The sequence below is a fragment of the Grus americana genome, chromosome 4, assembly GCF_028858705.1.
Source record: "Grus americana isolate bGruAme1 chromosome 4, bGruAme1.mat, whole genome shotgun sequence".
In the NCBI taxonomy this organism is placed as follows: Eukaryota; Metazoa; Chordata; class Aves; order Gruiformes; family Gruidae; genus Grus; species Grus americana.
Genome location: NC_072855.1, coordinates 4,186,958 through 4,211,887, shown reverse-complemented (window position 1 = coordinate 4,211,887; position 24,930 = coordinate 4,186,958). Strand labels below are relative to the sequence as shown.

Here is a 24,930-nt window from a genome sequence, read left to right as displayed (position 1 = left end):
TATGAACTCCCATGAGACAATAAGACGCCGGAATACAAGAATAACTTAGTTATTAACCACTTCTTTAACAGGCTAAAAACTGGTTTCTGTTCTTTGTTGTCATGTCTTCAACTTATGTGTTACAGCAGTCTTAAACACTTTTGTCTTTTCAGTTTCCATCAAGGTTCAAGGCACGCTAGACTTAGAAGCGGCTTGATCACCGTCAGGTTCGTGGTGGTGTTGATACAGCTGGAGGACCTTACCCATCAGTAACGCAGCTCCCCAGAGGAACTCGGGGCTCAGCCACTTCTGCTCCCTGCAGAAGCCTGCTGCGTTGGAAACCGTGCCTTGGGAAAGTTCTCGCTGGTCAATTGATACACTTTATTGTTTAGCTAATTCCTCAGGAAAGTTTATCCTAAACCAACGTTTTGTTTATACGAAATTAACAGGTTTATTTTAGGCAAGAAGCAGCTCTTAGCTAGCCTCTAAACCACAACTTTCTTTCTGCCACTTTCATCTTCCCCTCCAATTTTGTTCTTTTTATATCTTCTTCATGCATCTTACCTCAAATTAGCTTTAGGGGAACAATTTCTACAGACCTGAGCCATAAAAACTCCAATCAAGTTATAACCTAAGTATGCTACTATACTTACCCTTAGGTTAATGTTGTTATTCTTGATTTCTGTATGCCTTCCCTTCCTATTTCCAACTACACATTGTATTATTTATTTCTGTATACTTGCCCTTCATATTTCCACTGCCACTTGGTCTTATATCTAAAACCAAAGTATGTCCTATGCTTTGTATTGCCTCTGAAGAAATTATGGAAAAAATAAATAAAGAGCTTAACTCTCTTTAGCCAAGCCTTGAAACACGCTATCTTAAAAGCAAAAGCCTCTTGCTCTGCAATGTAATAAATTGTATGGCTCTGTCATTGTACACAGAAAAAAAATAATCTCACACTCACATGTTCAGACAGCATGTAATACCTAGAAGGCATTGTCATAACTACTACAATTTCGCAACAAAACAGATTTCAATAAATACTGCTATTAAAAGTAAGAAGCCATACATAACAAGAAAAAAAAAAGTATTAAGGGATACAAAATTGCATGTTTTTTGAATCAGTGAGTGTAAAATTTGGTAGGAGAGAATGAAGACATTTCATGGCAACAGGGAAAAAACGGGGGGGGGGGGGGATTTGTAAGAACAAAAGAAATCTTAGCCCTCACACAGGTGTGCTACTAAACAGGGACTCTGCTACACTCATAGTGCAAAAGGGCAGACGCATTCAATAAGTAATTCACTTTGTAAAGAAGTGAGATGTTTTGCTGGTACCTCATAAGAATGATGAATTCCTTCTTCAGTCCATTACAAGTACAACATTAAAACATTATTACTTTGCAATAAACATTTTTGACCAGCAGGACTAAAGATCTCCATAGAAGGCTGTTCTCACAGATGGTCCAAGGAGATGTCTATCCTGCCGACATGAATTTTTTAGCAATTCTGAAAATACCAGGGAAATTTCAGAAGTCTGAATGAACGCTAATGTTACAACTGTGCTCTAAAAGAGCTAGTGAGAGAGTGTTTATAGCTATAGGAAGGTTAGAATGATGGCAGTCCTGAGCAAAACAATAATAGAAAAAAAAAATTATATGAGATTCAACTGATAGATCAGATCTATATAACAAATAATAGGAAGCAAAACTAATGAAAATAGCTCTTCTTAAATGAATCTGGTTTTATTCTTTGATAAAATTGATACTTCCAATTGGTAAAAATGTCTGTATGCACGTACAAACCTCTATGGCACTTGGTGCAGTATTCTGTGACAGCCTAAAGACAAAACAGCACCAATTAAACAGGTCAAGGACCAGTTAAGTGACATCTCAAAAAGAAAAAAAAAAAACCAGCTCTCAAGAAGAACACATCACAACGTAATGCAGATTAACATGGAGTTCCCCAAAGGTGAAGCCACTATCACGAAACACTTTTTCAATTATTTGTAAGTCTACGCAATCAATCGGGACAAAATTTGCACAAGTTATAAACTGATAGAACGCTACATAACTGAGATAAAACAGTTACAAAAAGCAATCGGGAGTGTTTGATATATTCAACCTCTGCTAGAAAGAAAACATTCTTAAAAAAAAAAAAAAGAACCCACACACAAAGTTATAAAGCTACAATCAAGAAACACATGCTAGTCTATAGAATGATGAACTCTTGTGGAAAGAAACAGTCCTGCAAAGGGTTTGCCACAGTGAGCATACCCAGTGAAAAGGGGATCAAAATGCAGTGCTGCAGAGGAAGGGTTAATATGTAAATGCAACGTATAAACAGAAGAGTAACACTACAGAGGTAATATTTAAACTCACAAAACACTCCTGAGAGAAGGCATTGGCATGCTGTATCCAGCTCACATTTTCACAAAAATGCTGAAAAAGTGGATTTGGAAGAAAAACCACAGAAACTGAGTTGGGAGGAAAACGCATGCAGTGACAAATTTAACGAATTTTAGTCCAGTTATTTTTTTACAAATAGTAAAGAGAGGGAATACTAGGTTACAGCAGAGAAATACCTCCATGGTAAGAAAATACTTTGAGTTCTTTAGCATAGTGGAGAAAGGCACATCAGTAACCAGTGACCAGAAGCTGAAGCCAAATAACTTAATAAACAGCAGATTCTCCACCTCTTGCTGTCAAAATTCCAATTTTTCTGGAAAATACGTTTTAGTCAAATACAAGTTATCACACTCAAAAGTAACTGGATAAAATCCAACTGACTATAATAGAAAAGGGGTCAGAGCAGAAGATCTAATTGCTTCCTTTGGCTTTAAAGTCTCAGTCTATGAATACTCTTGGTTTTCAGTGGTTCAAAGGCATTTCAGGAGTATCATGCATGCTCGTCATTAATATTAAAAAAAGAGCTTTCAGAAATCTGCATAAATTAGGCTTGTGTTTCTATGAAGGGCTCAAGTGACACTGGAGCTTTCCTGGTGAGGCTTTTGTCATCAACGGAGCCCATTAATGGAATTACAGCTATCTTGTAAACAGCTGAGGTGGTATTTCTGTAAACAATGATTTACACAATCGAGTGCAAAAGTTCATCCTTCAGGTCAGTACTTTTTCTCCTCTAGAAAGAATTGTGTTTGACCTGGAGTATAAAAAGCCTGATACAATACGGAATATCAACCACAGGTGAAAAGGAACACCAGCAGCATCGTAATAGCTACAGAGCCAGTAAAATCTGTTGTTTGCATCAGCAACATCATTTAAGACTACTCGTTTATGTTACTTCTCTACCTCATACTCCAAAACACAGAACATTCGCTGCAATCTTGACAAGTTAACAGAATCAACATTTTTTAGGGAATACATGCCAAGATAGTGTATAACATGCATGTGTTTATATTGTTCAGGCTGCTAGTTTGGCTATAGTATTGGCTGCTGTGGTACCTATAGATTTCTAAAACAACAGGGGTTTTGAAATGTATCTATCCTGATGAAGTATAAACAAACTTCTAATTCAGCAAACAGAGGCTAAAAAAAGGCTACAATTGTCTGAAGCATGCTAAAAAAAAAAAATCAAATAAAGGTTCTGCCGCTACACAACTGATGCAGAGAGAAATAAACCCACCAACTGATCACTTCAACTGACGGAGCATCACCTTAAAAAGAAAACAGGCATCGCGCACAGCCAGCGAGACACGAGGGAGCGCGTGCACCCCTCCAAGCTACAGAGAAGCAGGTGCGTGCTACCTACTCCTCACGCTACACCCCACCGTAAATACGTAAAAGTTACTTTCCCAAACCCTTGGCGTACGGACGCTCCCCTAAGAACACGCGTCCACAACGCCAGCTCCCAAACGGGCAAGGCAGCCAGGGAAGACTCGCAGCAGCGACGCCGCTTCCCACCACCACGTCTAAGCAAAACTTCTTCCACTCCTGAAGCCACGCAACGAGACGCTTTGGCCGTCGCCTTTCAGCCACCATCCACGCAGCTTTTCGCCATCCCCAGCGCGCTCCACGTAAAGACAAAGCCGCGTTTTAAACTTTCACTCTTTGCCACCGGAGGCAAATCCTTTGACGGGAGCTGGCACCTTTCGGGTTGGATTCCGGATGGGATACCAAGCGGGTGGTTCGAAAGGTCTCAGACCCTGGAGGAGGCCTAGAGGGAAGGGATGGAGGAAGCCGCTTTCTGCCGTCGCCCCCTCCCCAGCGCACAGCACCGCTCCCCGCGCCCCTTCCCCGCCGGCTCCCGGCTCAGACAATCAGAGCAGCAGCGACTGTAAATTACAGAGACGCACAGTGGATGGATATAAGGAAGGAAGAAATCTCTGATGCCTGAAGAAAGGAGAATAATTTAAAAAAAAAAATTTAAAAAAACACTTAAAATAATAGGGAGCTAGGTTTCACCTCAAAGTGATACTAGGTAAATAGATGAATAAGTGAAACAACACACCTTTGACCCTTTCTTTTCTTCCCTAAATACAATCCCCCTCCTCCCATAATACACACACCACAAAATGACCATTAATTCAAATCCATTCTTTAAAGGAGGGGGGATTATCTCTGTCTGTGGCCGACTCTGCCTCTTTCTCTCTCCCTCTTTCACTGGGCGAGAATGAAAATTGCATTTAAAAAAGGAAAAGGGGAGGAAAAAAAATAAAAAAAGAAGGCATGATTATTATTTCTGGGGGGTGCGAAATGTGGGCATGGGGAGAAGGAGTCTGGGGGATGGGGAGGAGTGGAGAAAGGTGGCTAAGGAGAGAAGAAAGGAAAGGAGGACCAGGAAGCGCAAGGAAGGATGAGGGAAAGGCGAGATAAGGGGGAAGGAGGATAAGGAAAGAAGGATGAAAGGAAGGAGCTCGGGGAGGGGGGGAGGAAGGATGAAAGGGAGGAAGGGATGAGGGGAAGAAAGGAGGATGCTATGCCCTGGCCTCACCTCAGCTCGGTGGGTGGGGGTGGGAGAATCTCTCGCCGCCGCCGCCACCGCCGCCGCCTCCTCCGCCTCCTCCTCCCCAGCAGCGACGGTTACTGACGGGCTGGGTGTGCGGCACGGCTCCTTCACACAGTGCCCGGCCCCAGCCCCCGGCCCCCGCCTCCCTCCCTCGCCGCCCGCCTCCTGCTGCCGGCCCGAGCCGCGCTCGCTCGGCTCTGAGGGAACCCGGGAGCTGCCGCCGCGGCCGCCAGCCTCCCCGCGGCAGCCACTAGGGGAGGAGGCAGCGCGCCTGCGCCACCGTCGCCGCCGGGCGCGGGGAGCTGCCCGCCGAGGGGGTGACGGGGCGGGGGGAGGCCTTGCCGCCGCTGCCGGTCCCGGCTAAACGGGTCCCCAGGCCGGCTGCGGGCCGCCTCAGTGCGCAGTTGCTGTGAGTATGGAAACGGCGTTACCAAGCGGCCGGGAGGGGGAGAGAGGGGGCGGCGCGGTGGAGGAGGCATGGGGCTGGGGGTGTGAGGGGAGGGGAGCGGGGCCTGCGGGAGGCGCCCGAGGGGGAGGGCCGCGGCTGCTCTGTGGGCCTGGAGGGGGCTCGGAGGGAGGCCCGGGGTGGCGGGGGCCACCCGCGGCGGGTGGGGGGGGGCTGAAGCGAGGGCACCCCGGCTGGCCGGGCGCTGTGGGGGAAACCGGGCTGCGCCAGCCGCAGTCCGGCTGCCTGCAAAGCGGCACCGGGAGGGGATGGCGCGTCCCGGCACCGCGGCGGGGCGAGGTGCGTTCAGTGGCCGTGGCGTGTCCATCTTGTGCGGGTGGTGAGGCGGAGGAGGCCGGGGGGGCAGCTGTGCCTGGCAGCGGGGGCTTCGCAAGCGCAGCCCGGTCGCCGAGGGACAGCGCTGGAAGCTGTGGCAGGAGGGGCCGGCGAACAAAGAGCTGGGAGGGTGTTTGCGTGGATTTATTCGCGTAATGATCTCTTGTGCTGCTTCAGATACTGCGCAGGGGGAAGAGAATTGCTTTATGAGTGTACCATCAGGACCGATTGCAAGGATTTCGGTTCTCCTCTTAAACTACGAAAACTTTGCTCATGGCTTTCTCGTTACTTGGGTGTTGTGGACCCCTACATCCTCTGTACCAAATGTCAGGGTATGCCCCTCTCTGCAAAGCCTTGCACTTATCTTTTTTCTGTTACTTCACTTGCATTGCTAATCTTACCAAGCTTAAGTTTTTTTCACTATGCTGCAGCACCTTCCTCTGCTGTTTCTTTTGGATGGAACATGCTGCCACCATCCTGCTCCAAAAGCACCAAGTCTGAAGTCCTGTAAGCCCCAGTGGTGGAGGATCCCTGTGGAGTAGGTGTCGTTGAAGGGGGCTTTGCCGTTTTGAGGCAGTGTGAATTCCACTTACGTGCTGTTGTTCCACGCATCCTTTGCACTTCTTGTGGCATCCATCTGCTTCTCCAACTTCTGCGTAAACTGGCAACAAGGAGGGGGATGAGTCCTTCCACGCTTTTACTTTTCTTGCCTGTTTTAGGCTTGGAAGGAACTTGCCAAAACAATTTCCCTGCCTCAGCCTGCAAAGGAATGATGTTAGTAGTACAGGTATCTGTCAGGCCTCAAGTAGAGGCAGTAGTTGCCAGTCTTTTTCTTCTCTCTTCCACAGCCTGAGAAAAATATTGTCAGGATCTACATTCATTTTTACAATGAATAAATAAGGAAGGGAGCTGAACTGGAACCTTTTATTAAGGCAAAACAGCAGAGTCCAGGGGAGAGATTGAAGCAGGGAACAGAATTTCTTAGGCAAGAACTCATTTAAATATGAATTTAAATGTGATCAGATTCATCATGGCACATACTTGGTACAGCCATATAACAGATGTGAGTAGTCATAGTCAGTACTATACAGAAATACTTTGAATTATTTTAACCTCACAGTATCATTTAGGACTGAAACATGACCTATTCTGCATGTCTAAACAGCGATCATGCTAGGCTGATCTCCCTTTTATGATGATGTCTAAATTATTGCTGTAAGGCAAACTAGGCGTTTAGTTTGTGTGTTTAATAGTCTTTCAGGTTGCATCAAATAACTTTTCTAGGTACTGGTATTGTCTTTCCCATCCTATTGAATGGAGCCATGTGATGTTAGGAAACCTTTACCTACAGACCTTCTGTCTTGTGCCTTCATTTCTGTACTCCATATCTCGGACCTGCAGCGCTAGGTTAACGGTTAGACTAGATGATCTTAAAGGTCTTTTCCAACCTAAACAATTCTATGATTCTCTGATTTTTTTGGATTGCTAGTTCTTCTAGTTAGGGGCAGTGCCTTACTTTGTTGTAACTGGCTAGTCTATTGTGAATATTAATGGAAACAAGCGAGGTGCCCAAATAGAACATAGTAAATTACCTACTGCTTTATCACAGTACATCACTAATTGAATGTCAGCTAAATGTTTCTCCAGACATTTGACGAAAATGAGCATGAGCTATAGTGTACATATAAGAACCACAAATAGCAAATAAGTATGATTATGAAAAATGATATTTCTTCTTCCCTTCACCAGTAACTAAGCTGCAAATACATCTCTTGTAAATTTGAATCAAAAGACTCATTCAACTATCTGAGCATGTTTCTGTTTAAAGTGTGTCAGTTTAAGAAACAAATCAGATTACTTACCTAGTCCAGATTACTTTTATCTAAGACAGAAGACATGGATTGCTGGACTGTTGCTAAGAGGTCTGCCAGAGTGTGATAAAGAAATCTGAAAATCTGGAAGAGCTGTATGAACTTTTTTCATGGTCCTGAAAGAGGGCTCTGTATGCTGTTCGACATTTCTTTCTTTCCTTTAGGTTATTAACCAATTTCTAAAACTACCCTTATTTTTTATCATTGTTAACTGTCTCAAAGAAAAGGCAGAAAACTGAATTTGTTACCACTGTTTACTAAAAACTGAGATAAGGTGCTAAGTTGCTCTGTAAATGAATGTAGCACTTACCAGCCAAAGGAGCCCAACTGACAGCTCCTAACAAACGGCTATGGGATCTCCCACTGCCAACATTCAGCTACATATAGAAAAGAGACATCACCAAAGCCTTGGAAATATTGGGCACTTTGATTAGCAAGACAGACAAAAAGACTATTCTGCTTTAGTGAAACATGCATGGATGCTTTTTGTAAATATATGTTGTTGGTTTTTTAGTTCTGTGCCAACTGTGGAACTGTCACAACATAGAACCCAAATATTAAGCATGTATGTAGAAAACAAGAATGAATAGAATAAGAACTACAGAAAAATACAAACAAGGCATACTTTGCATTTATCAGTGAGGCTGCTCCCTGTTGGCCGTTTATCTTTACCCTTCCTGTACTGAAGATTTTCATGTTGAGTTCTGCAATACCTAGTTACTCAAAGGAGTAACTAGTCAGATACAAGTTGCATTCACTTTGCCATCAGCTTTTACTGAGAGCAGCTGATTGAAGTAGAAAGGAGATGTGCAGAATTCAGGGGAGAACACGCACTCCGAGACACATAAATACGCATGGCCAAAAGATCCTGGGAGAGTTGGGGTTATTGAAGCAGCCACCCACAGCCTCAGCCCACCATGTGCCCCTCTGACTGTGCCCAGTCACCTCACGTAGTTGTAGTAGTCCTTAGCTATATAAAAGGCCATCAGGAAATGAGTGGGATCATTGTGGAAAGACGTTAATGCAGGACAAAGACCTGTAATAGCAGTATGATCAGCCGGAGGGTAGATGTACAGGAGAAACTGTGCTGTCTTAAGACCTCCATAGACAATTTGCAGTATTTAGGTGGAGGAAACTGTATGGCAGAAAGAGCAGCACTTTGCTGCTTTTGAAGAACTCAAACCTGCATAATCCCTGTGATAAAAAGTGAAGGAAATCAAGGGGGTTTTAAGTTTCTCTGCTTAAGGAACTATATGTTAGCATTTGTGGTTATATAGGCAGATTGTTGGTTCCAAGGGTATTGCGTAGCAAATTTCAGAACATAGCGGTCCTGGTTTTCAAATACTGACTTATAGTTTACTCAAACCCAGACAGATCTGAACTTGACTTTCTAAATCATCTATTGAATATTTTTCTATCTATCTGTTTTGTTTTGGTTTTTTTGTTTGTTTTTTTTTTTTATGACAACATTAGATAGCAGGTACCTTGACATGATGTAATGTACTGGAAATCATTTTCTTCTGTGTACCCTTTAAATCTGTAACAATCAAGCCATTGTCTGTTACCTATTATTACAATAGCTGTGACATGATATCCAGCAAATATAGGCTTTGTCCATAAAATTACGTTACATGTGTTCTCCGACATGGTTATTTTTGGATAGTGGGGATAATACTCTAGAATTTTTATATCCTCCAGAATACAAACAGAATTTACACTGAGGGTAGATCTAAAATTAATCTGAGCATATTTAGAAATATAATCACAATATTATATCTTAATGCTAATTCCATCTTTTTTTCTTTTTTATAATATAGCAAACAATTTATCTTATTTTTTTCCCATGTTTGTCTTAACTACTGGGAGTTTAACTTTGGCTATAATATATCTATCATGTCATTTAGCTCTTTTTCTCTATTTTCTTCTATTTTCCCAGCATCCAAATACTGTACAATATCAACTTCTTCAGTAGGACCTAACATTTGACATGTTTTCAGTCTTAAGATAGGTTAGCCCACTTCTCGAAATACTATAAAGTGTGGTTTTATCTTTACATCTAGGTCTCAAAAAAGCACCACAGCAGGAATTATCCCCCTTACCCCAGCATAAAGTCTCAGCATTCTGTCCACATATACACCAAAAAAAAAAAAAAAACAAACCCTCCACACCTTTTGCTCATCTTTTCTCTTGTAGAACATTCTTCTATATGAAGAGAGATTATTGCTAAAAACGATCTCGATTGTTTGCTTCAAGAACATGAATTTTTTGAGTTCTTCTTCCTTTGTTGTGATCTCAATACCTCTTTGTGTCTAGATGGACTTCATTTTTTTCGTCACCTAATCCTGAACCCCTGTTCCTATTTGGACATTTGTGCTTTATTGAAAAAGAGATTTTCTGAGAATGGGAAAGCTATGACTAGTGGGGATTTTAGTGGAAACAATCAGTTAACTAATATCTTATGTCAGAGAAATTGAGGAGGATCTGTATCTCTTAGGCAACTCAAGCAGACTTTGAAAGCTGCAGGTGGAACTTAGAATGCTTTAAACTTCTTTTAGGATCAGTTATCTTTAAAGACAAACCAACTAATAGATTGTTTCTTTAGAGTAGATTGTTACTTGCCTATACTGAAGGGAGATTGTCAGCAGCTCTGAAAGGTATTTCAGTGCCTTGTATTAATAAGACATTACCTTTCGGACTTGACCATCTGAGTGCACTTACTTACATATACAGGAATTGACTAAGATCATTCACCATCCCTGCACACATTTGGGCACCTTTTGGGTAGGTATTTGAGACACCTGTATTTTGGTTTAGGTATGTTATTTCTGGCACATTTGCTTGAGCAGTAGGTTGCAAATATATCTTGCTTCTCCTCTGCAGCGAGACGCTTCTGTGCTAGATATTAGCATGAGCAGCGCAGTAAGCAACAGTAAAGCCTTCACACCCTGCAGGTCATTTAAATTGGATACTGTATAAAGAGTCATATGCCAGGTGGGTTCTGACACTGAGCCTCCTGCCTGCCATGCCCTCTGCCACCCCTTTTGACTGTTTTCTCTGGCTCAAAAGAATCTGCCAGTCTGAGTATCCAGGGACTTAACCTGACTTGTATCTCTGAGGTAACTAGAAGGCAAGTAGCAGATGCAGTTTGTTTTGAAAAAAACACAGGGGGTATGTCTATGCACTTTTTCATGCTGGAGAGGATGGGCAACTACCTTTACTTCTTTCAGAAAGCTGATTTAAAAGTTCAAATGAAATGCAAAGAAGACATCTGCTCTTTGCTGTTGTCGGACTAATGTTGATTAGATTAATGACCACCATAGCCGACTATTACGAGGCCTTTTCCTTAAATCGTTAGTTCTCCAAACCACAGGAACAGATTTTAAATTTTGTTAAAATTTTATTCTGAACTTCAGTTAATGCCACCTATTAGCAGGGCAGGGATGTGTGTTTGTAGAGATCAACTCTCATCCTTTAATTGCCAGAAGGGCAATGTGCAGTAGATTTATTGCACCTCCATATTTTGAAGAGGGGTGGAGAAAGAAGGGTTTAGAAATTTTGCCTATATTCAGAAAATATGCTATAAACTTTTGAATATTCAATTCAAATGCCATAAAATCTCTCTCTTACATTTTTAAAATGAATCGTGTTCTATCTGGACAGGGGTACCAGTTAGGGAAAAAGAACGGGACTCAGGAACATGTAACTTCTCAGCTCTTCCTCAAGCCTCCTTGAATAACTGACGTGATTTCTTTAAAGCTGCCTCAGTTTCTCTATATCCAAGTTGTCTTAAGTATACATCTATCAGAAAAAAATATTTTTTATATCTTTCCTTAAAGCTCTCTGCTCCTAGAAAAACCTCAGTCAGATAAGCAGCTCTTAAGCAGAGCACGCTGCTTTTGCTGTTGACCACCACCTTCTAGCTGTTTCCCATCTGTTGTTTGTAAACACTTCATGTCTTGCGCTGCTGATGTTGTTAGCTCCTTGGAAAACAAGCTCTATTTTCTTATGTTTGCACGCTGCATCAAAACAACAGGAAATCTGTCCATGACACTGAATCCCAGGCAATGCCAGAACATAGGTTTTTTTCTTGCTAGGAATCTCAATTAGTGAAACTTATCAGAGGTAAACAATTATGTTGCAAACTGTAAGACAATGTAGTTCATACGTACACAGAGTATATGTTCAAGTAGTCTCATCTATGGGGGAGAACAAGACAAGTGGGAGAGAGACCAAAGGCAGGAGCAGGGCTGCGTGTGTGAGAGAAGGGACAGGAGGTGGTAGAGGAACTAGGCAGAAGGTGCACTGATTAAAAACTGCAGTATGTATTTTTGGCTCATGCCTTGCAGAGCTAGTTGAAGTTGTCTTCTGGAACTGCTCTGGCCCTAGAATTCCTTTCTTTTCCTAACCAAAGAAAGACTTAAGGGGAAGGATTAATATCCAGATCCTAATAACTGTTGCAGGGTAAGAATGACTCTTTCCAAAATTCTCAGTTTGAGAACAGAAGGGTTTTCTGTGCTGCCATGGCTCCAAATGCAGTTCATTCATTAAGTATTCCTCTGCTGAAGAAAAAAGCCAATGGATTCGCTTCACATCAGGAAAATTACTGTCCTCAACCTTCTGCTTTTTCGATTATTACATCCTGTTGTGCTTTCTATACATATGAGGTGGAATGGAAAGCTGTCTGCTAGTTGTTCATCCGTGTGAAAATTGCTGGATTCCTCCACTGAATCATAGTACTTTTCTGCAATGTCATTTATGAGTATTGGGCTAAGTTTTGATCCTTTCTCAGGCCTTATTAATACAAACTCCTGTTGTCTTTATGAGACTTTCAGTAGACAAAACATGACAGGGAATATTCATATCTGACATTACATCTCGGTAATCTAGAGGTAACTAGCTGTAGAACTTTTGGTCTACAAGAAAAATAAACTTGTTTTTCTTTTTATTAACCTTTCTTTTTGTTTATAATTTCTGGTTCACACTACATTAAAGATTCTCTGTACTTAATTAAGCATTAAAACAGATACTTATATTACTAAACATTTTTTATCAGAAGAAATGCAATCACTTAAATATATTTTCTATCTATCTTATGGGCACAAAGCAATGGTGAGATAGAATCAAGATTTGGTTTAGACACAATAATGTTTGCAGAAATTATCTCCCACATCTTTGAAGTATGTAAAATTTCTAATTTTTTTTTTTCTTTTGACAGAAGCCCAAGACGATGCATCTTGCCATTAACATCTGTAAAAATCCACAAAAGAGTTTTAACTAAAACGTGGCCTGAAGAAAGTTAATGAAGTCATTAGTAGTTGCATCACAAATGAAAACACTATGGATGATTTTGGTCTTATCCTTCAGGCCTTGATGAATCATGAAAATGACAGAAAGTTAATTTTGGGTTGTTTTTTTTTAAGGGAGCAGTAGCTGTAAGTAAAAGGAGAAAAATCAAGAACAAAATTAAATAATGGAAAGCTGATGACAAGAGCTTCTACTGGTAGTGACCAGTCTCTTGTAAACTGAAATTTTCTTGCATCTTAATGGACCTTTTGACCTAATTTACAGAGTTTCTTGTTAATTAACTTTTTTAGAAAGGTCAAACCTTTTTTTCTGCAAAGATAATGTACTTCAACTAAGGAGTCTTTTATCATCTACCGTAGGAATACAGCAACATAAAATTCAGGTTTTTTGAATATCAACAAATTAATAAATCACGAGCAGTAAGCCTGGAGTACTTCATACCCCTTTGCCCTGTCCTCACTTTTCAATGACAGTTAAAGAATGATATAAAGAATTCCTTTTTGTGTTTGTCTGTTTGTCAGGACCAGTGCAAATAATCACATAGGCTTATGAAAGCAGACAGGTTATCTATAAGCAGGCTCATCCACTTCCAGTTTGGAGATGAGTATAGTTTCAAACAGAAAGAAAATGATGTTCTGAAAATCCACATGGACCTCTTAATTGTGGGAGAAGTGCGAGAAGAATGCTCCATGTAAAATGAGCATGCCACATCTAGATAAAAATTTCTATTTCAATATCAAAAATGCTTATTATGCAGCTTATTACTTCTGAAAATTGTTGCACCTCTTGATCGATCAGGTCAAGAGTTACATGAAGCCTTACATGCTTTACATACAGCACACCTCAAATGGGAATGACACTGCAGGAATATTTACATTTTCAAAGCATTCTTCATATTTGAATGACAGCTGAATGAACCATCCCTTAAAAAAAGAAAGAAAGAAAACAGACAACACTTCTTCATTAAATTAACATGATAAGAAATATTGAAGGAACGTCTAGCAAACTATAATGATCATAGGACTTGCAATAATAGGTTGTGGGGGCAAAAAAACCCTACCACTCTCTTATTTTGGAATTTTCCCTGACCGAGTACTAGGATCCATTCCATTTCATGATTTTTTCATGCAAACTACATAAAATACTTGTAAAAACTGAGTAATTTCCATAACAGAATTTTGGCAAATTAAATCAAAACAGGTTGCTATGACAGTTCCTACAAATATTTCTATTTTAGCTTTATTTTGTGTTATAAATATGTCAAGATGAAGCCATTTCTGTCAAAACAGAAATTTTTCCTCTTGGGAAAATTTTCCAGGCATTTTTTCAATGCCCTAATTTTCAGTATCCATCAAAGTCAAGACGAAGGCTAATTTCAAATGCTCTAACTTACATCTGCATAATCATAAACCCACGAGACATAGCTTTAGTCTTATAAATGAGTAATGTCATTAGATACAGTATTGTTAGTTTAATTGACTTTGTTTACTGCTCTGTATAACAAGTGACTGAAAAATAAATGACACTTAACATTGGGTAAACTGTTTCTAGTGTTTTCTGAAATGGAAGTCAATGGTATAGATACGAGCCATTGCCAGCAAATGTTACCAGTTCTGCTTTTTTTGTTCCAGTAGCACAATGGCAAGTGAAATCTAAGTGGATACAGGGAATTGCGTCTAGTCCTTTGTAAATAAGAAACAGGTGAACTCTCAAAGGTACAGACATAAAAATAGCACAGATTTATTGTACAGGCTTCATTGATGAAATCTTACATAAGGAACTCATTTAATATTGGTGCCAGTGGACCACTGTAAGTGTTAGGCAATAGTGCAAGTAAAAAAAAAAAAAATTTCCTTCCGTGTCAGTGCATTTACAATAGGATGAAGTTGACTCAGAGTTTTTATGGTGGGTAGTAATTACCAAATTGGTAGTTGAGTCTTCACGCTCAGAGATATAGAAAGGACTGGGTATTTTCAGGTTTTAGATTTTTTTGACATCAGATCATAAGAACTATAGGTTGGAGAAGGAGTTGCCAAAGATAGAGTTCACTTGTTTGGGGCAATAAAGTTGATAAATTATAGTTATATGTCTTTAATCAAAATTTATAGAAACGCCTCCCTGAAATTAACCCAGATGTGTCCTATACACATGGGTAAATCATGGGGCTTAATGCAAAGGGTTTTTTTGGATTATTGATTGATTGTATCTCTTAAGACTAGCTGACATCTATGATGGTTTATGCCACAGTCTCCCAAAATGTGGTTCAAGAACTACGATATGGCAGCAATATATGCTTGAGTTCTGTCAAGATATTTGAAATCATTTGATTAATGGCAGCTTATTTCTGGTGCTCTGAAGTTGCTAAGAAAGAAGGAAAAGGGAATGTCTGGAAGCAAGGAGCAGGATAACCAGAGAGCATATTGAAAAAGAAGGGGGAGACAGGCAGAAGGTGTAATATTCTGACAAAGCAGGTAGAAAAGAGCTGATTTAACATAGATGAGCTAAGGAGCTGCAGGAACCAGTGTTACCTGCATTTTTTTAGCACATGTTAAAAGGGACAGAACACAGACTTTTCTCTTGTTCTTTTCTCCGTCAAACCATGGAGTTGTCTCAGAGATGTTAAGCAGTTGGGAATGGAAGAGAAAGATGGTCCATATAACTATTTGAGATGTTACGTAGTCCTATGAAAAGTGCTTCATGTCATGAAATGTTAGAGAAACTCCTGATATTTTCTATAAAGTCAAGCTCTAGCTAACTTCGGTCTTTCCTCCCTCCCCACACATGCTGACATTAATAGCACTTTTGCAGTTGACTTAGAAGGAGCAAGATATGTTTATTTTATGCTTTTATTTTAATGTTTCAATGTTTTTGTGATGTTAGCAGGTTATAAATGCATATGGTTTGGGAGAGCTTGGAGTAATAGTAAAATGGAAAGTGCTCCTGGGAAATTGGTTATTCGTGTAAAGTTGATGAGAAAACAAGTGCTTTATGTGAGGGCTCTGACTCTGTTAAAGGACATTTGGCTCGAGAACAGAGTAGTTGGCACACACATTTAGGTGTGTCTGTTATCACTCTACTTCGTACTGTGCACAGAAAAACAGTGTATGTCAGATGCTTTTTATTATGTATCTTTGCTATACATGTCAGCATGTATTGGGAATATACAGACAAATTGATTCTGTGAATGTGTATGTCCAAAGAAGACTTCTGCTATCACTAAGAGCTGTCATGCATTCAGTTGAGCTCTAGACATGGAGAAACTGTGTAAAACTGGGAGTCAGCATGTGTAACACAACTTGTTTAAAGGCTCAACAAGTGTAAATTTATGTAGCAGTAAAAAAGGATAAGAGTACTAAATATCTTTAATTACTACACTAGCTATGAATATGTTTGAGGGAGCACAATCATAGAAATATACTCATCATAAGAGTAAATGACAATATAAAGATGTTCAAGGTGAAGTGGAAAGGAAAATAAAAAGAAAGCTTACCATTCAGCATCTTGTTTTCTGAAAGTCAATGGCCAATACAGGCCATCCCGTGAAGAGTGCTCAAGCTGTATGTTACTGATACTTTCTCAACTTACCTAACAGTAAAAAGCTGTCAGAGTAGTTCAAATCTGTGATTTATCTGACTCTACAAGGGTTTTACAAATCTTACTAATTATTTAAGAAAAAGACATGCACACAATCCTAAACGATGAGCATTATTTAAAAGTAAATGTGTGTGGTGCCTTGACTCCATTTAGAATATTAAGAAGTATGCTGCATGAAAGTATTGAATATATATTGTCATTATTTATTGAGTGGCCAAAAATATCTTAAGACCCTTTTAGGTAGTGTGTAATAACATCCCTTTCCCAAAAATGGATCAAAGCTTATGTAGCCTGCATTTACAACGTGAGTCCTACTTAAAAAAAAAATCCCAACCATACAGAAGGAGCTAACACAAGAAAGGGTCCAAATCCTGTATGTCTCAAGTGAGTACCTCCTTTGGCCTTGATATGCCTAAACCTGGAGTAATAGCCACAGGATGTGGTCTAGTATATATTAATGAAAAATTATCTTGAACCCTTTATGACTTCAGTGCTGCAAAAGCATGATGATAATGTATACTGGCTCCTCGGTCTGCCCTCCAGATGAAAATCCCTCTTTCCCATTAGAAGAACAACAGGGAGCCTCTGATGATAGGAGGGAGGCTGCCAGGTTACTGCCCACGACGCAAGATTGTGTCAGAACAAAGGAGGAGCACGATCTGAATTTGACATAATGAAGCACCCGATGCTAATAACAGTGATGAAAAGGGAAGAAGCAAGCAAAGGTTGTTCTCACAAGATCCTCCGTTTGTTCAGTTAAGACCTTAATTGTTGTACCTTTTATTTTTTGCAGGGAATTATAAAGATGTAAATTACAAGGTAGTTTGATGAATTATAGGTGCGTGGACGTCAGATCTAAGCTGAAACTGTAAAAGTAAGATACGGAGCAAATAAGCTTTAATACTATCATATTCTGCCTCTCACCTCTCCTTGCCAGAGCTTTTTGTAATGGTATTTCCAAACAGTATGTTTCAGGAAGGATGTTTTCGTAGTATGCAAACATTTAGGTATTCCAGTACATTCTAATATGCTGAGGACTTCTATAACAATCTTCCTTTTTCTTTATAAGGTGACAGCAGATATCTCTTGAAAAATTGCCTAATCCCTCTCTGTTTTATCTCCAGATTCTCTCTGAAAACTCTATCATTATAAATTATAATGAAACTCAAAAAGCAACCAGAATAGTAATTGAACGAACATTTAGAATCTTCAAAATGAGACTTAGATGCTTAGATAAATGTGGAGGAACAGAACTAAACGGCCCTTCAAGAAAGTTCAGAGTAGTCCTGGTAGGTGTATGTTATGTAATACAGCCATTAAATATGGTTCGTCTGTAAAGATGAAAAGGAAGCAATTTAATGAGTCAATCCAAATTACTGAAGTAAACGACCATAATGATGTACACTTGGAAAATCATGTCAAGATAGCACAGAGGAAGTTAAAAGTAAGGTGCTGGCTATCTGGCACCAAAGTGTAAGCTGAAGTAAAACTGACGCCTTTATTCTGAAGCGGTGCGATGGTAGTAGAGTGCTTGGACGTGGGACTGGAGCGCAGGAGAGGAGGTGCTGTTTCTGGCTGTTACACAGACCTCCCGCGTGTTGGCTCATAGGCACCTTCTGAGCCTCCTGCGTCTTTACGTTTCATCCTAGAACCATTTTAGTGTCAGTAAAATGGAAATTATAAATACCATCTTTCCAATGCTGAAGGAAAAGGGGACTGCAGACCAGTAGACTACAGTTTCAGGCAATAAATGGATTCCAAGTTCTTTACTTCTCATGCCAAGCAGCTCCCTCCTGCAGTCTACTCAGTGAACAAGGCGGCTCTAGCAAATGCTACAGAATTAGGTTCCTGGGTGGTTTTTTTATTTATTTATTGCCTGCAAAAGTCCCAAAATTATGTGTTTCTGTATGTATATGCCCAGGTTCAGCTACAGCAGGACAGGCAGTTCCAACAATAATGTTAGCACTTCCAGCTTTGTGCCCAGTCCTTGAAGTGGCAACTGTGGGTTTGAAATCCCCCAGACAGACTGGCCTCCAACCCAAATGTTCTTCCCAAACAACAGGTTGGCTTCACTGTGCCCCTTTACCGGGCTCACCAAGGAAAGCGGCTGATTGATTGCTGCTTCTTGTCCTACCCATCCTGTGCTGGAACAGATCCATCAGCTCAGGTTCCTCAGGTGATCCGGAGATAACGTTTCTGAATTGGTGTAGCCTTGGGCTGGAAGTAGCCACTGATGCAATCAAGGTGATCATGCTTTGTGCAGTGTAGGAGAAATTCAGGTGGTTTAGTAAGTTCTCTGGGGGAGGATGTGTGTACTTACAGCTTCTTAGGAACCAAAGTAGTTACGCTATAGCAATATCCCTCTTTAGGAACTGGGTCTTACAATCAAGTAAACACCTAAGGTACCCAAACTCTTTATCAATTCTTCTCTTGCCAAATTCTTCACGGTACTATAGGGGCAACACCCCTTCCCATAAAAAAAACCCTGTACTAATGTGCACAGGGGGCATAATTTTTGGCACTGCAAATTTAAATAGAGGGAAGAAAAAAGTTTTCAGTCATAGTCTCTTCTGTATTTATAAAAATCAACTCAAAATTATCTAATGATTAAATAATCTTAATATAGACAAAGTATTGCAGCTCTTCTAGGAAAACTCATGTTAAAATAACTCCAATATTTATTTATGCATAAAGTGCAATAAGTTCTTCCATTAATAGTATTGAAAGACATATCTTTCTGTGGATTTCTGTCCTATATTTTCTATACATGCTTCTCAAAATCTTTAAGTATCCCCTGCCTTTGTTGTGTCCAGGTTTTTGACTCCTTCGTTGCAAGAAATGCGATATGCTACGTAAAGCTTTGCATATGCCAGGTACCCTGCTAACACGCATATGTTGTCGGACCAGCTGGCTGTTGGCAAACCGCAGAGGTAAATGTCAAGTTCTTGCCTGTCCCCCTACTATGAGGACAGCACGGAACTATTTTTCTGTAAACAGCACAGTACAATTTTAGTCCACTGATTCCGTTTTGTTTAGGTAGTTTACAATATTGCAGAAAGTAAACAGCAATAAAGGGGTCAGCCACATTTACAGAAAGAAGGAAGTGCTCTGCAATTAGTTTCTCATGAGAAATTTAAATTTAGTGGTTTTAATTAAGTTTTCCCAACTTAATCCAGGTGGTGTTACACAAGAACTGATGAACAGTCTTCAGAGCTAAAGTGGTTTTTTTTCCTGTCTGTAAAAATGTATTTATTTCTTACTAATGAGAAACGAAGGGCCAAATCATCAGATGGGAGAAAGCTGTGTTACTCCATTCAACTAAAAAGAGATCAATTTGTACCAGATTTATATCTGGCACTTGTTAGTTCTGGTCTGCTTATATGCCTCCAGGGTTGAAAGGAAAAGAAATCCTCCTACATGATTTTGTCAGAACTGTCGTGTTAGGGATCAGTTTGACCTTCTCCTCCACCATTCACGTTTTGGAGTTCCTAGCCAAATCAGGGCCATCAGCAGACTGAGAGGATAACAGAATAGTGGGGAGGTGTGCTCTGACATTTTGGGGGGGTCGTGCACAGCTGCGGGATGGGCAAGGACAGATGTTACTGCAGGATTAATTGTTCATAAACCTGGGGTAGAAAATGTGTTGAAAATGTTTGTTGTAGGAAAAAGGAGTGAGGAATGTTCTTGCTCCATGGACTGGGTGGGCTGTACAAGACATTCAGAATAAATGTGGCTGTTGAACAGCTAGTGACACCACATGAAAAGAGCTTTAGCAGGGGAACAAAAGCGATACTGTTTTATCTTTACTGCTGCTTAAAGTCTGTAAGCACTGTATCTGCAAAATTATGCACATTTTAAACAAAAACCCGCACGATGTCACAAGCAAGAAAAACAAGTCACAGGGTGCAAGGCAAAGCTTTCCTCCAAGGCACTGATGTTTAATCAGTCTGCTGTTACTGTTCCTCTCTCGCAGTGACTACGATGTCATCTGAGTTGTGGATTTACTGCATTGTGCCAAACACTTGCCATAATCCAGCTGTTTAACACTTTCCTATGCTCAGCAGAACCACGAGAAATACTAAGTCTGGAGTAGATAGAAAGCTTTTTAACTGAAACTACCTTTCAATGAAAGATAGGTTCATCCTGAAATAACTCGCCATACCCAACATCCCCTCCAAGTATGAAAAAACAAAAACAAGACCATACATAAAAAAAAATGAAAACAGAATGCCATAGGAAAAATAATCAATGACATACTGTTAAAGAAAGTCACTCTGTGGAACGGATTTAGTATAGCAAAAATCAGTCATAGTTTTAAAAAAGGTAGTACATAACAGATAAGGAGATCCGCAGAAACTCTAGAGAGAGGTTTACTCGGTATTAAATGATAATGAAACATCTGTACATTCCATCTGTATCATCCATCACTGATTATGTGAAAGAACATTTGATTCGGCAAATTACAGAGGCCTAACCCTCTGGCTTTTACAGAGAAAAAAAAAGGAACAGGTTATACAACCTTGAAAATATCCAATCTTTCTTTTGTGTACACAGAAGCAAAATAATGTGCAAGTTTTTGTATACTAGGCTGTTTCTGAACACTTAGTCATTAAAAATGTCGGTTGTTTTCTCCTAGAATGAACAGTTTTCAAATATACTGAGAAAATGTGTTTTATTTAAAAATATACGTTTAAAGATAAAAGTGCAGATTCAGATCCCTACGTACAAAAGGCTCCAGATCTACATTGTCAAACTTGAACCTGTTCTTGCAGTTGTAGTCCATGCTTGTACCCAGAACTATCCATTTTTCCTTCCTAATGTTCCCACAGGGCCATCCATCACACTGACCCTCAGTGAAGTCTTTTCTATCCCTATCCATTTTATATTGCTCTGTTCATGTTTATAAATTTAATTTTTTTTATTAAGTCCTTTTCAAAAAGCATCTTTCTTTACTAGTTTTCCACCAAAGCAATTAGATTGTGACATCTGGCACAATCACTGCAACAGGCAGCTACAAAGTGCCACCCAATTTTCTAAGTTTCCAGTTTCATTCACAAAAATAGCAATGATGCTGAATTTTAAGTTATCCCACAGCCAGATCTTTGAACCTTAGCCCGGAGTTAGTCCTAGCCCAAGTATTGCTTTGCTTGGTCTAATCTGTAAGGTTGTGTTCAGGTCCAAGAGGAAAGTACTCAGTCTTCCAAGTTTCAGCGTGACATTTCTTGCCCTGTGAAAGAAGTAAGCCAACGCAGAGAAGCTTGATTCTCTTTCATTCTAGGATGGCTTAAGTCAAATTAATTTGCACGTGCTACGAATGCGCACACGGACAGCGAACCACAATTCTGTCACACGTGGTTACATGGTAAGTGTTGGTAACTTCACCGTGACGCTTTACTAGACGGCTAAGAAAGGGAAAGCTAATCAGGAGACCGTGTACTAAATGTGTCTGTATAACACGCTTCCCTAAAGAGTATCTTCAAGATTGAAAGTCTGATTAGTCTTTGCTCAATCTGACATGAAGCTGGGTTGCTTGAAATTGCTTTTTGATCTGAATAAAGGCTGTGATATAAGAGCAATGTTGTAGCAAAGGCATTTTGGGGGAGCGTCAGAAGAGCGTCACCTCAAAGGAATTGCCAATTATTTTTTCCACTTCCACAGCGTACAAAGTTCAAGACAAAAGTTACTTTGAGAACGTGAATCAGGTTGTAACATTTCCAAAATGCACGGCTAAGCAAGAAATGTCATTCACTCGAGCCATCATCAAAATGTTTCTAATTACATCCGTGACTAATTACATTACCGTATACCTTTTAAGTAGTGGGTTTAAAATTACACCACTTGGCTCAAAATTGATTCCTTATTTTTAGGCAATTCTTCCTATCAGCTTGAACCAACAGTGCTTAATCAGATGATAAGTTTTCACGTAGAATTGCTGATTATAGTCCCGAACCTGCAAAGTGCCGCAGGATCAGAAGCAGACAAGAAGAGGAGGAGGTAAAAAAAAAAAAGAAAAAAAACCCCAACAGGATCATTTCATTCTATAATTCAGCTAGGAATAATTAGTGCAGTTATTTTATATGATATCCTAAGGATATACTGAAACTCTGTGTCCTTTGTGTGATATCGAGAAAGGACACTGAAAATAGGCCAGAAATTTGAGATTGTTGCTCCCCACCAGCATTTCTGCCACTGAATGGGACATTCCCTTAGAGCTAGAAAGTCCTGTGTCTGCAGCACACGTCATATACCTTAGTTGGTCATCACAGGAGACAAATCTAATGCTGTGCTGTTATCTTCTGGGTTTTAAATAGTCAATTTGGCTTTGATGGCATGAAGAAGGTAACCATCGTTCCAGAAGCCTACAACAACTTTGCAGTGTCCAGTTCTCACATACAGCCCAGGAATGGGTGCAGAGCACCAACGGCTTTGGATAGACATGACCCGTGAGAGCAAATCCTGACTCAACAGGAAGATTGTCTTTCCAAATGCCAATTAAAAATAAAATGAATAAATAAATACATGTACTCTACCTATTTTTTACCTGACAGCACTAGATACCTGGATAGATAGTGGGTTGCTCCTTGGTCGGATGTTCTGTTTTCTCTTCTCCACACATTTCCCGAGAGCAGCCATGTGCAGTCAACTCAGTACTCCCCAAGTAATTGTACACGTGTTCCCAAGAAGGTTTGGCTTTGAAAGCCATTTACAGCATACCAAAAGGTGAATTTTCCTCTCCAAAGCTTCTCCAGCATTTTTCAGACCTTTAAGCTGACACCTTAACTAAATGTTCTGATGTTGTCTTGCTGAAGATTTAAACTAATGGGTATAGATAAATCCTTTAAGGAATACATAATCTCTTGCCAACATTCTTGGCAAAATTTATGCTCTTGTTAATAGTTTTGTACTCATACATTAAACAACCCTTAAGTGCTTCCACTTGGCTATATAAATACGATTATTTTATTTATGTGAATATTTCTGTTCAGTATATTTGTTGTGAGATACCTGATCTAAGTTTAAATCTGGATAGGACAGGAAAGGTAGGCGATTTCCGTCCCTTCCTGGCATTTGGTTTGGACGATGAATAAAAAGGTCGTACTTAAGGTCTGGACTTTTTTGTGGCAGGTGTTGCACAAACACATCATTGCCCAGATTCGCAGATAAAGACACGAACACATGAAACAAGGCACGAAGGTTGAATTTGCACTTAAATGAATGGAGGAAAGAAGTATTACAATGTTTTCTGTTCCATTTATGTTTCTGAGTATGGGAAATTTTCCCTATTGAATCTATTTGATGAAAACAAAAAGAAGATGAATCATGTCAACCAAAATATGTGAATGCTATTTGAAAAAAGGGAAAAAGCTAGAAAAAAATAATTTTTAAATAAAAATAATGTTTAAAAAAATCAATTCCTTTATAATAAAAAAATGGAGCTTACGAAACAATTTGAATTACTTTGTTTAGGGTCAAACAAATACTTTTTCAATTCAAAATAGTTTCATCTTTCTTTTCATTTTTGCCAGACTGACTATAAATGAAAGTAAAATGAATTATCAAAAGAAAATATTGATTTTTTTTTTTCATTTCAGTCCACGGACAATAACAAAAATGAAATCAGGTATTCACGCATTCCTAGTATTTTTGCTGTTGCGAATGCAAGGGTAGAGGTTGGAAGTAAACAAGTAGCAAGAAAGGAAGACGTGAGTAGGTTACATGAGAGAGGTGAGCTGTAAATCAGGATTTGAAGAAAGATGAGGTAATGAATGGATTTTAGTACGGAGCTTTTCCTGTGTTTAGAAGCGTAGTACAGGGGAAAGTGTGGATATACAGGATAAGTTGACGGCTGGACAGTAAAATCTGAGAATATTGGGAAAGGTCAACGTCCTAACAGGGCAATGAGTCAAACAGGCTGGAGCTGGGTAACGAAGGGGTTTGACTTTAAAGACAAGAAGCTGTTATTTGGTATAGACATGAAATTGGAGCTCGCATTTGAGTATTCTAATATTTGGCAAGCTCCCTCATATAAGAAATGAAAGTACTAAGTGTTGTGGATTTAATGTGCCCCATTTGCTTTCCTCGCTCACACTGGTTTTGCTGTCAAAAAACCCCGGTGGCATTTGGCTAGCTAACTTGGTGTATAAGGTGTATGATTTCAACTGGCTTTTCAAAGTAGTTCTTATTTGCCAGAGGGGAGAAAATTAAAAAAAAAAAAAAAATCATATTTCCAGGACTGTTTCTATGGTATTAGAAATGTACAATGTAATCTGTCCGTTATTTCCCATTGCCACCAAGGTCACACCTATCTGGCAAAAAGCCTAGATTAGAGGCTATTTTACCAGGCATGTTTTAGCTGTTCAGAGTTAGACATCGGTCTGCTATTGTGTGGACAAAGATTATAGTGTTTAAAAGCCATGTTCACCCCCAGATAATTTA

General features: G+C 39.9%; 1 protein-coding gene and 1 long non-coding RNA gene across 2 annotated transcripts in view; one reads left to right on the top strand and one right to left on the bottom strand.

Annotated features, from left to right (window-relative positions):
* CTNNA2 (catenin alpha 2) overlaps nucleotides 1-24,930 on the bottom strand; it is a 539,666-nt gene that overhangs the window by 500,385 nt on the left and 14,351 nt on the right. The window lies entirely within an intron of this gene.
* Nucleotides 4,985-14,423, top strand: LOC129205873 (uncharacterized). The gene is made up of 3 exons (XR_008576898.1): nucleotides 4,985-5,353; nucleotides 5,903-6,263; nucleotides 12,812-14,423. It is a non-coding gene; the product is annotated as an uncharacterized LOC129205873 (long non-coding RNA).